Source organism: Canis lupus, chromosome 26, assembly GCF_003254725.2.
Source record: "Canis lupus dingo isolate Sandy chromosome 26, ASM325472v2, whole genome shotgun sequence".
Lineage (NCBI taxonomy): Eukaryota > Metazoa > Chordata > Mammalia > Carnivora > Canidae > Canis > Canis lupus.
Window position 1 is genome coordinate 16,867,816 of NC_064268.1, and position 11,143 is coordinate 16,878,958.

The 11,143-nt window shown below is 45.8% G+C and overlaps 1 long non-coding RNA gene across 2 annotated transcripts; it reads right to left on the minus strand.

Moving 5' to 3' along the window:
* Window positions 1-7,583: 7,583 nt before the first annotated feature.
* LOC112676683 (uncharacterized) lies at window positions 7,584-11,103 on the minus strand. 2 transcript variants are annotated; one of them, XR_003146660.3, is made up of 3 exons: window positions 10,539-11,103; window positions 9,758-9,890; window positions 7,584-9,164 (listed from the first exon to the last, which is right to left on the minus strand). It is a non-coding gene; the product is annotated as an uncharacterized LOC112676683 (long non-coding RNA). The 2 variants fall into 2 exon arrangements; XR_003146661.3 differs by having other exon boundaries at window positions 9,995-11,103.
* Between the last annotated feature and the right edge of the window lie 40 nt (window positions 11,104-11,143).

An 11,143-nucleotide genomic window follows, 5' to 3' on the forward strand; every position in this document is an offset into this window, starting at 1 on the left:
CTTCCTAGGCTACCTATGAGGTTAGCCTAGGAGAAGTGAGGATATGTAAAAGATAATCTGGCAGGGTGGGGGTGATGTGGAGGGACAATTTGCTAGGACCTGAAGGATCAGCCAGGCTCAGTCAGGGAAGGTGAGAGGAATAGAGTTTCTAGTTGAGGCAACAGCACAAGCAAAGGCCCAGTGGTAAGGGAGAGCATGGGTATTTGGGAAACGAAGCAGAATTCCATCTGCCTGGTGAACTGGGCTGGAGAGAGGAGCAGACAGAGATGACGCTCACTGGGGAGGCAGGGCCCCATCCACTGCAGCCCCTGGAGTGTGGAGAAGCTCAGGTGGGACCTCTGAAGGACTGCCTTCAAGTGTCAGCCAGCCCCATGGCAGCAGAAATCATGCTGCCTATAAAAGGCTCGCTTTTGGAGACAGATGCGTCCAGTGGGTGGAGCAAATCACGGAGCAACTAAGGACACCCGGGAAGCATCTCTATAGCAATGTGGTTAACAGCATGGGCTCTGATCAAAGGACTGAGGGAAACAGACATTCCAGGCCCCCGCCCCCATCCCACCTCCCCGGGCCTTTCCAGAAGGATAGAACCTGAGTCTGAGCATGCCTCTAGATCCAGCGGCTAGTTGGCATGAAATTCAGAGGACAGAGTAACATGCTGAGTTGTACCGTGAGTATTCCACTGGCAAAATCCAGGCTGGGAAAGTCCGCAGGTCAAACAACTAAAGCTCTTCCATAAATAAATTACAGAAAAAGAAAAGAATGGAGGGAGAACTTACAGATTGAAAGAGATTTAGGGGACGCCTGGGTGGCTCAGCGGTTAAGCGTCTGCCTTCTGCTCAGGGCGTGATCCATTCCTGGGATGGAATCCCACATCGGGAACTTTTCTGTGTGTTTTTTTTGTTTGTCGTATTTTGCAATAAAAAGGCTAAAAGAAGTGTGAGCTCAGGAGTCAGCTACCTGGGTTCAAATCCCTGCTCTGCCATTTGTTAGCTGTGTCCTCTTGATTAAGTTATACGACCCTTTGGGCCTCAGTTTTCTGATCTGTAAAATGTGGATGCTGTTCTAGGGTTGTTTGGAAGATGAAGCAAGTTAGCGTCATGGGAGCCCTTGGAGCAGGACCTAGCATAGTAAGCATTATAAAAGTCTCTGAGGTTATTATTGTGTTGTTATTCCCCATTTACCTACTATTCTCTCCCATATGTCCTCATGCTTCCATAATCCTCTCTCAAGGAAAGGGGAAGAGAGAGCCAGCTATGGTATTCTTTAATGGCTGTAGTGGAGTCTCTCATTGACAGTGACAAGATATCAGCTGAAACCTGGGATCTGGTTCTCTGACGAGGGAGGGACTGTCAGCACAGCACGGTCCTGGCGAGTGGCCCTGGTGCTGCTGGCTGTGCCTGTGGCATAGGTTGCAGGGCCAGAATATCCCTCCATCCCTCTGGAGGTGCCTGCCACCTGCTCCCATTCTCCACAGATGCCCGTCTTTCTTAGAGAGAGGTCAAAGGGGCTGAGCATTGCTACTGAGGCATGGGCTTCAGTGGTAACATGAAGCTGGGTTCAAATCCCAGCTCTGCCACTAAAGGGAGTCAAGGCATGTAGGAGTTCAAGGAGTCTGTCTTCCTATTTGAGCCTTATTATTCTTTTTTAAAAATATTTTTATTTATTTATTCATGAGAGACATATATATATATATATATATATATATATATATATATATAGAGAGAGAGAGAGAGAGAGAGAGAGAGAGAGAGGCAGAGACACAGGCAGAGGGAGAAGCAGGCTCCATGCAGGGAGCCCAATGTGGGACTCATCCTGGGTCTCCAGGATCCCGCCCTGGGCTGAAGGTGGCGCTAAACCGCCGAGCCACCGGGGCTGCCCTCATTATTTATTCTTAATGATGATAATTGCATCTGCCTGGTGGGGTGGTGGTGAAGAGATGATCCATGCACAGTGCTTAGTGGGGGCCAGGTTCAAGGCCCTCACACATGCTGTTCTTTGTGCTTAAAGTGCTTTTCCCTGCACTTCTTCCAATAGCTGGATCCTTCTCATGGTGAGGGCGGTTGAGGACTGTGCTTAAATACCTCCTGGTATTCCCTGTGGACTTCCCTATGGAAGGAAGGTAGGAAGCCATGGCCACATCCCATTTATACTATTTAGAGATTCATGAAATTCATGGCCTGATTTGTTTATTTTATTACAATACTTTTTTGGGGGCAGCCCCAGTGGCTCAGCGGTTTAAGCGTCGCCTTCAGTCCAGGGTGTGATCCTGCAGACCCGGGATCAAGTCCCACATCAGGCTCCCTGCATGGAGCCTGCTTCTCCCTCTGCCTGTGTCTCTGCCTCTCTCTCTCTGTGTCTCTCATGAATAAACAAATAAAATCTTAAAAAAAATACTTTTTTGGTTATCTGTTTATTTTTTTTTATTTTTATTTATTTATGATAGTCACACAGAGAGAGAGAGAGAGGCAGAGACATAGGCAGAGGGAGAAGCAGGCTCCATGCACCGGGAGCCTGACGTGGGATTTGATCCCGGGTCTCCAGGATCGCGCCCTGGGCCAAAGGCAGGCACCAAACCGCTGCGCCACCCAGGGATCCCTGGTTATCTGTTTATTATGTGACATCCCCAACCCCTCCTGAGAATGGATGCTCCATGTTGGCAGAGACCACCTGTTCCTTGTTCACTTTAATATCTCCAGTGTCCAATAGGTAATCAGCAATTATTTATTGAATAAATGAACAAAATCCATGAATAGATAAATATATATGTTTGCTCCTCTATCATCTGTCTTCCCTGACTGGTTTTGAGAAGCATATCTGACCTATTCTCCCATGGGGGTGCAGAGGGTGGCAGCCATTTGTGACTGCCACCCTCAGATGCAGGAAGGGCTCCAGGCCTCATCCCCAGTGATTCTCCTGACCTCAGATGTCCCTCTACTTCAGTGTCAGGTCTTTTTTTTTTTAATTTTTTAGAAAAATATTTTTTAAATTTTTTTTTGGATCACGCCCTGGGCCAAAGGCAGGCGCTAAACCGCTGTGCCACCCAGGGATCCCTTAGAAAAATATTTTATTTATTTATTCATGAGAGACACACAGAGAGAGGCAGAGACACAGAGGGAGAAGCAGGGAGCCTGATGTGGGACTCGATCCTAGGACCCTGGGATCATGACCTGAGCCAAAGGCAGACACTCAACCACTGAGCCACCCAGGTGCCCCACTGTTGGATCTTTTTGGATCATTTCCTTGTGCTTTGGGAGCCATGAAGTCACAGGCAGTGCCATGGAGTGGGAAAACAGACCAAGGAGTAAGAGCTAGACAGACTAGATTCTATTCCCTGATCCATCACGTAGTCTCTGGAACCTTGAGCTAGTTGCTGAACTTCCATTTTCTCATCTGTTCAAGAGGAAACAGTAACCATAACAACAATAACGACATATGTGCCTGGAAGGGTTTTAGTGGTCAGATCAGACAGCAGACAGGAAAGCCCAGTGTGGGTTGAAGAGTCCCATATACACATGCATTGTTACTAGTATTAGTAGCTACAAAGGCTTGAAAACCAAACCCTAGGGTGAAACTTGAATTCTGGGGAGACACTGCTAGTTGTCCACCAATACTATTCTCTTCATCTTCCTTGGTAATAAAACTCTCCATTAATAGGATATTCAGAATCAAGATACATTTCTCAGCCTCCTTTGGAGCTCACTGTGGCCTTGTGCCCAAGTTCTGACTGATGGAATAGAAGCATGTGCAGTTTCTGGGAAGTGTCCTTAAAAGGAAGACCTGGGTTCCTTTGCCTTTCTTCCTCCTTCTTACTAGCTGGAATGTGGCTTTGAGGCTTGGAGCTTGAGCAGCCATCTTGGACCATGAGGAAGAAGTCAGTGCTGAGGTGGAGTCAATGGAAAACCAAATAGAGGGTCCCTGACACCCTCTAGGAACCAGCCCCCTCCTGTCCCCCCACAAAAGCCCTGGAGTTCCTCACTCCAGAGTCCTTCACAAGTCAGAGAAAAAAACCTGTGTCTTCAGAGCCATTATAACTTTGATTTTCTTTCACTTGCAACCAAATTTTTTTAAAAAAGATTTTATTTATTCATTCATTCATGAAAGACACACACAGAGAGAGGCAGAGACACAGGCAGAGGGAGAAGCAGGCTCCATGCAGGGAGCCAGATATGGGACTCGATCCCAGGTCTCCAGGATCATGCCCTGGGCTGAAGGCAGCGCTAAACCGCTGAGCCACCTGAGATCCGCGCCCCCCCCGCCCCCCCCCCCCAAATTTAAATACAACAGATACACTCTCTGAAAAAGACAAATTCATCTGGGCTAATTTTTTTTTTTTTTAAGATTTATTTATTTAGAGGGCACTTGGATGGCCCAGTGGTTGAGTGTCTGCCTTCAGCTCAGGTCATGATTTCAGGGTCCTAGGATAGAGTCCCACATTAGGCTCCCCTGCAGGGAGCCTGTCTCCCTCTGCCTATGTCTCTGCCTCTCTCTCTCCGTGTCTTTCATGAATAAATAAAATCTTTTAAAAAAGATTTATTTATTTATTTATTTATTTATTTATTTATTTTTGAGAGAAAGAGGGAGAGAGAGAACATGAGCAGGGGGAGGGCAGAGGCAGAGGGAGAAAAAGAGAAGCCTACTGATTACCCGCCGAGGGTGAAGCCTGGGGCTTGATCTTGCCACCTGAGATTAGGACCTGAGCCGAAAAAAAGAAAAAAGAAGAAAAAAAAAAAAAAAAAAAAGGACCTGAGCCAAAATCAAGAGTCAGAGGCTTAACCAACTGAGCCACCCAGGCACCCCTAGATGGGTTATATTTTAATTAACAAACACTTGAACAACACCAGCTACCTTGCTGGCATTCTATCAAGCACTTTACAAATATTAACTTGTGAATTATCATTATAACTCTAGGAGAGAGAGACCACTATTCTCCCATTTTACCGGATAAGTCTTGGAAACTTTGAGGGAAGAGGGACACAGTTCTTGGAATGTTTTCTTTTCACTTCCCTGCTTCTGGTAATTCTTTCTGTCAACAAATATACACTGAACACGTATTATGTGCCAGGTCCTCTGCTGGGTGTTTGGGATATAAGGACAAAAAGACAGAGTTGATGACTAGTCTCTTGGAGTTTAACAGCCCAACCTGTACAGTCCAGTATGGTAGCCATTAGCTATATGTGGCTATTTAAATTTAAATCAATTAAAATGAAATAAAAATTTAGTTCCCCAGACCAACTGGCCACATTTCAGATGTTCCATAACCACAGGAGGCTAGTGGCTACTGTACTAGACAGGACAGACGTAGTACATTTCCATCACGAGAGAAAGCTCTGATCTAAAGGGATAGCTGATAAGTAAACTAGCCATTTACAATCCAATCGTGCTGGCTATCGTATTTCTTATTGCTTTCCTAATTTGCCCAGCTCTGGGGGAGAGAACAGAAAGGAGAAGGCAGTGGCTTTATATTGTTAGGTATAGGTTTTTTTGTTTTAAAGATTTTTTTATTTATTTATGAAAGACACACAGAGAGAGGCAGAGCCATAGGCAGAAGGAGAAGTGAGCTCCCCATGGGGAGCCTGATGAGGGATTTGATACTAGGATCCCGGGATTATGACCTGAGCAGAAGGCTGACTCTCAACCACTGAGCCAACCAGGCATCCCTAGGTCAAGTTTTTTTATTCATCAATTCACTCCATCTTTACAATCACTTCATTTTAAAGGTGAGGGAACTGAGGTGCAGGGAGGGGATGTGACTTGCCAAGCTTACACCTGGAATAGACAATAGACACACTTCCTGACTCCATAAACTGTACCGTCAACACAATGAAAATAATCTGGGAGATAATAAGAAGTCAGTTTATTTGGAGAGTTTACGACGATGGCCATGGCAGGCACTCTCTCAAAGTCGGCTTCCTATAATCTTCATTCCAATCCTAGGGGCTCATTTACAGAGGAGGAAACCCAGATGCCGAAGGGAAGCGACTTGCCCAAGGCCACCCAGATGGGAAGGCGCTTGCTTTTTCTGTTACATCCTAGGCAACTCCAGTGCTGCCTGGCTTCTTCTCTATGACTCATATCCTCCTGGGGGAAGTAAGGAAAAGCGACTCCATTCTCCCTCCTCTGAAGTTCAGTTCTAGTTGCTCGCTGGGGACCAGGACCAGGAGACACCCTGGGCTGGTTCCCAGGCTCTCTGAGTCTATCTGGACCCCCTGCTGTCTGACTGCTACAGACCCTGGGTGAGGAAACTTGGCTTTGGGACCAGACCACCCAGCTCCTAGTCCAGGGGCTGGCAAGGGGTGCTGAGCAGAGAGCGGGGACTGGCCCCACCCCCTTTCTGTGTTTACCTTTTGAACTTTAATTGTGAGCTTATCTTTAAGGGAAAGAATATTCCATAAACTTAAAATAGGCAAGACTTAATTAATAGCATGCTTTGTTCTTCTGATCCTTATCTATTCAGGAAGACACACCCCTTTTCAGTGTTGTGGGTCAAGGTGAAACTGCCTCCGGGGGGCTTACCAGCAGCTGCTCCATTTTCCACTTTTGAACTCTGATTCCCTTTGGTTCTTCCCTCCTCCTGTGTGTGGGAAGGTTTTTCCCAACTTTTTGGCCAAGATCTTCTCTATTTATTCAATTGCCAGTCTTATATAATTACTATATAAGCTATAATTACTCCTTCTTATATGGTTAATAGCTACTGGGCAATGAGGACCTACTATGAGCCAGACATTCTGCTAAGCGCTCCTATCACCCTAGTTATGGTGGATCTTTTAATTATTTCCATTGTACAGATGAGGCAATCAAGGCTTAGAAAGTCACTTAGAGAAGTGATTCTCCTGGATCCATGTAGCTCTAAAAAAAAAAAGTAGAGCTAGGCTTTGAATCCAGGGCTCTATGCCCCCAAACACTCTTGACTAATATTGTGTACTTAGCTACAGGCTTCAGGGTCCCACCATGCTAGCTTATAAAACATGTCCATTTTCCTTGTTTAAAATATGTCTTTTTCTTGTTTCACAATTCTACAAGGTATGTACGATTATTCTCTCCATTTCACAGATGAGGAAACAGGTTTAGAGAGATGAATTCATTTACCCAAAGTCACATAGTAATTAATGGGGGAGCTGTGATTCGCACGACACAGTGTCTGAGAGGTAGCCTGGTTCCAAGGCAAAGTATTAGATTAGAAGCCAGAAAACCAGATTTTGAGTCTCATTGTGTGGGCAAATCACTTAACCCTACTGAACTTCAGCTGCTCATCTGCAAAATGCTGGACATTATTTTCCCAACTTCTTGTGGTGGTTGTGAGAATTAGTGGGTGGGAATTAATGGTTATTGAGAAACTATCCATCAGGGCCTGGATTTACAGGCCTTTTTTCAGTTTTGGATGGAATTATAGTGAATTTTACCTTTTTTGACATTCTCTTCTGAGTTGTCTATATTTTCCACAAAAAGCGTATCTTTCCTCTGCAAACAAAAAACCAGTTGTCTATTAAATTTTTTCTTATTTTTCCAATTTCAGTGAGAAATAACTGATGGACACCAACTTTTTTTTTTAATTAAAAAAAAAATTTATTTATGATATTCACACACACACAGAGAGAGAGAGAGAGAGAGAGAGAGGCAGAGACATAGGCAGAGGGAGAAGCAGGCTCCATGTACCGGGAGCCCGACGTGGGATTCAATCCCGGGTCTCCAGGATCACGCCCTGGGCCAAAGGCAGGTGCCAAACCGCTGCACCACCCAGGGATCCCAACACCAACTTTTTAAACTAACTACAGTTTTATAGGATAGCTTGAAATCAGGAATTGTGATGCCTCCTGTTTTGTTTTTCTTTCTCAGGATTTCTTTGGCTATTTGGGATCTTTTGTGGTTTTAGGAGTTTTTTGTTTTTTTCCTACTTCTGGAAAGAAATGCCATTGGAATCTTAACAGAGATTGAATTGAGTCTATAGATGGCTTTTGGTCGTATTGACATTTTAATAATATTAGTTTTTCCAATCCGTGATCATAGAGTATCTTTCTATTTATTTTGTGTCTTCAATTTCTTTCACTGATGTCTTACAGTTTTTGGAGTAGTGATCTTTTACTTCCTTAGTTAAGATTATCTCCAAGCACTTTATTTTTTTTTTCAAGATTTATTTATTTATATTCTTTATTTGAGAGGGAGAGAGAGAGCATGATGGAAAGGGGCAGAGAAAGAGAGGGAGAGAAAGAATACCAAGCAGATTCCTCACTGAGTGTGGAGTCAGAAGTGGGGCTGGATCTCAGGACTCTGAGATCATGATCTGAGCCGAAACCAAGAGTCAGATGCTTAATGACTGAGCCACCCAGGCCCCCTTTATTGTTTTTGATGCTGTTGTGAATGGAATCGATTTATTTCTCTTTCAGAAAATTCATTGTTTGGTGTCTATTTTAAAATATCTCATTTGTGGGATGCCTGGGTGGCTAGGTGGTTAAGCATCTGCCTTCAGCTCAGGGCATCATCCTGGAGTCCTGGGATCTCGAGTCCCACATCGGGCTCCCCGCATGGAGCCTGCTTCTTTCTCTGCCTATGTCTCTTCCCCGTCTCTGTGTCTTTCATGAATAAATAAAATCTTAAAAAAATATATCTTGTTTGACCCTTACAACAACTGTAAGGTGGATGATCTTATTTGCATTTTAGGAGAGAGGTGATTACAGAGAAAAGGAATAATGGATGTAGCTGGGAAGCCACTGAGAAAGGAACTGAACCCCGTTCAGTCTGACCCCTAAATCTCAGTTCCTATCACTCCACAGAAGGCGAGTTCTCTGTCCCAAGAGGATGCTGGTGGGCTTCAAGTAAATTAAAATACTTTAGCTATCATCCCCCCACCTCCCTTCCTCCAGCCCCAGACAACCCCTAATCTACTTTCTGTCTCTATAGATTTACCTGTTCTGAACATTTTATGTAAATCAGTAATACAACGTGTGGCCTTTTATGTCTAGCTTCTTTCACTTAGGATAATGTTTTCAAGGCTCATCCGCGTCATAGTGTACATCAGTACTTTATTACTTTTTCTGGCTCAACAATAGTTTATCGTATAGGTACACCACATTGTGTTTATCCTCAGCTGATGGACTTTTGGGTTGCTTCCACTCTTGCTGCTGTGAACATTTGAGTACGAGTTTTTGCGTGAACATGTGTTTTCATTTCTTGGGTAAAAGGGAGTGAAATTGCTAAGGTCAAATGGTTGCATTATCTTCTGTAAAACCTCAGATCTAGCTCTTCAAAGCAGGAACTACTACTTACACAGTTGAGGAAACTGAAACTCAGAGAGTATATCACTTGCCCAAGGCCACACAGTAAGTAAATGGTGGAGCAGGGCTGAGAAGCCAGGCAATCTAGTTCAGATTCCATGCTCATCATGCCTCCAAGTCTCAGAACTTTTGTTTTACCTAAGAGGTAGTCTAATCCACCAGCTACTGAATCTCAAAACACCAGGCCAGGCTGTACAAAGGAAGCCCAGCCAGGAACAGAATCTGAGGAGCCCACTGGGGGTTAGCCAAGTATCTTTTTCATCTCATGGGGTGAAGAAGGATCTGGGGAACTGAAAGGAGGCTTAAGGTTAGGTCTTTTGAGGCCTCCCTAGAGATTTAATCCATTTTTGTGATAGTTTCTCCTGGCCTAGAGTGGCTTAAGGATAAAATAAATATGAGCTCTGGAGGTCATGTCATATGTGGCTAGAACATGGGCTCTGCAGGTCAACTACCTGGGAGGGAGGAAGCCCCCCATCACGTCTTTGTACCTGTGATCCCCATTTGCACCATATCCTTGCTCTGAGGGCTATTCAAGTGCTGACTTAGCAGGTTCCTCCAAAGATGAGTTTTCAGAGAGTAGAGAGTAGGATAAGACAGCCTAGCGCAGGACTCCAGAGGTGCCTTGAGACAGGAAAAATATCTGTGGGATCAAGCTCATCCTGATCCTTGCAAAACATGGAGGGGGGGGGGGGAGTAGGACCAGGAGGGTATACTTTAAAAGTTACCCCTATAGGGTCTGATCCTAGGGCCAGAGAAGGATTCATGGGGCATTTAAATCGCCCCTGATATTCTCCATTTTGGTTATCTCATTTTGTTCCTTTCTCTCTGTTCTAACTAAACAATTAAAATTCAGAGTCTGCAATTCTCACTCAGGACCCTGGGCGTATTTTTGTTCAAGGCTGAGTGAAGCTCAGTGCCTGGCACGCAGTAGGTAGGGCTGTTGGGTAAAATGCAAAGAGCCCAGTTAAATTTGGATTTTTGAACAAAACATGAATTATTTTTTCGTATAAGTATGTCCCATTTGTTTATCTGAAATTCAAGTTGAACTGGGCTTCCTGTATTTTATCTGCTAAATCTGCCAACCATAGTAAGGATGGTCTCAAAAAAATACTCGTGGAATTTGCCTTGGCTGTGCCCTAAACTTGCGGTGTGACCGTTTGGCCAACACTAAGACCGTCTCTGGGCCTCAGTTTCTGTCTGAAAAGTGGGAGTTGGGACAGCGACCACAGAGCAGGGATCGCTAGTGTAGGGAGGTGCTGGGTGATCTACTAAAGAGCAGAGAAGCAGCTCGGTCGCGCGGGAACCTCCAGACGAACTCCTAACGGAGCGCCGAGCTGGACTCCTAACGCTAGCGCGGGGGAAACCCCAATCCCGCCCCGAACTGGTAGGGGCGGCCGCAGGTCGTCGCCATGGATACACGGGTAGCCTGGAGCCCCTCCCCCACAAGGCCACGCATTTCCGCTGCGCTGGAGCCTTCTGATTGGACGGCTGCCTGGACGCTACCACAGGCTCTGAGCCCGCTAAGGGGTGGGGGCGGGGTGCCGTCCTCGTGGGACTCGTGCCCTGAAGACCCGTGCTTGTGGCCTCTGTAGGGGAGGGGGGGTTCTCTGCCTCACGAGGAGAAAAAGACTGAGACTCAGGTCGGGAGAATGTGCGCTGCTTCTCCTACTAGAGCTTATTATATTCACGCCTCTCCCTGAGAGAGGAAGAGGGGGCGGGAAAGTCGGCAACGCCCCCTCCGGAGCCTATTCGGTCCCAAGATCTGGAGCACCGGAAGTGTTGGCGACGTGTCAGTGCGCCCTACTCTAAACCTTCCCTCCTAGGCCACCTTTCCTATTCAGCCGCGGGATTCCGGGGCCGCCTGGGCGCTGCAC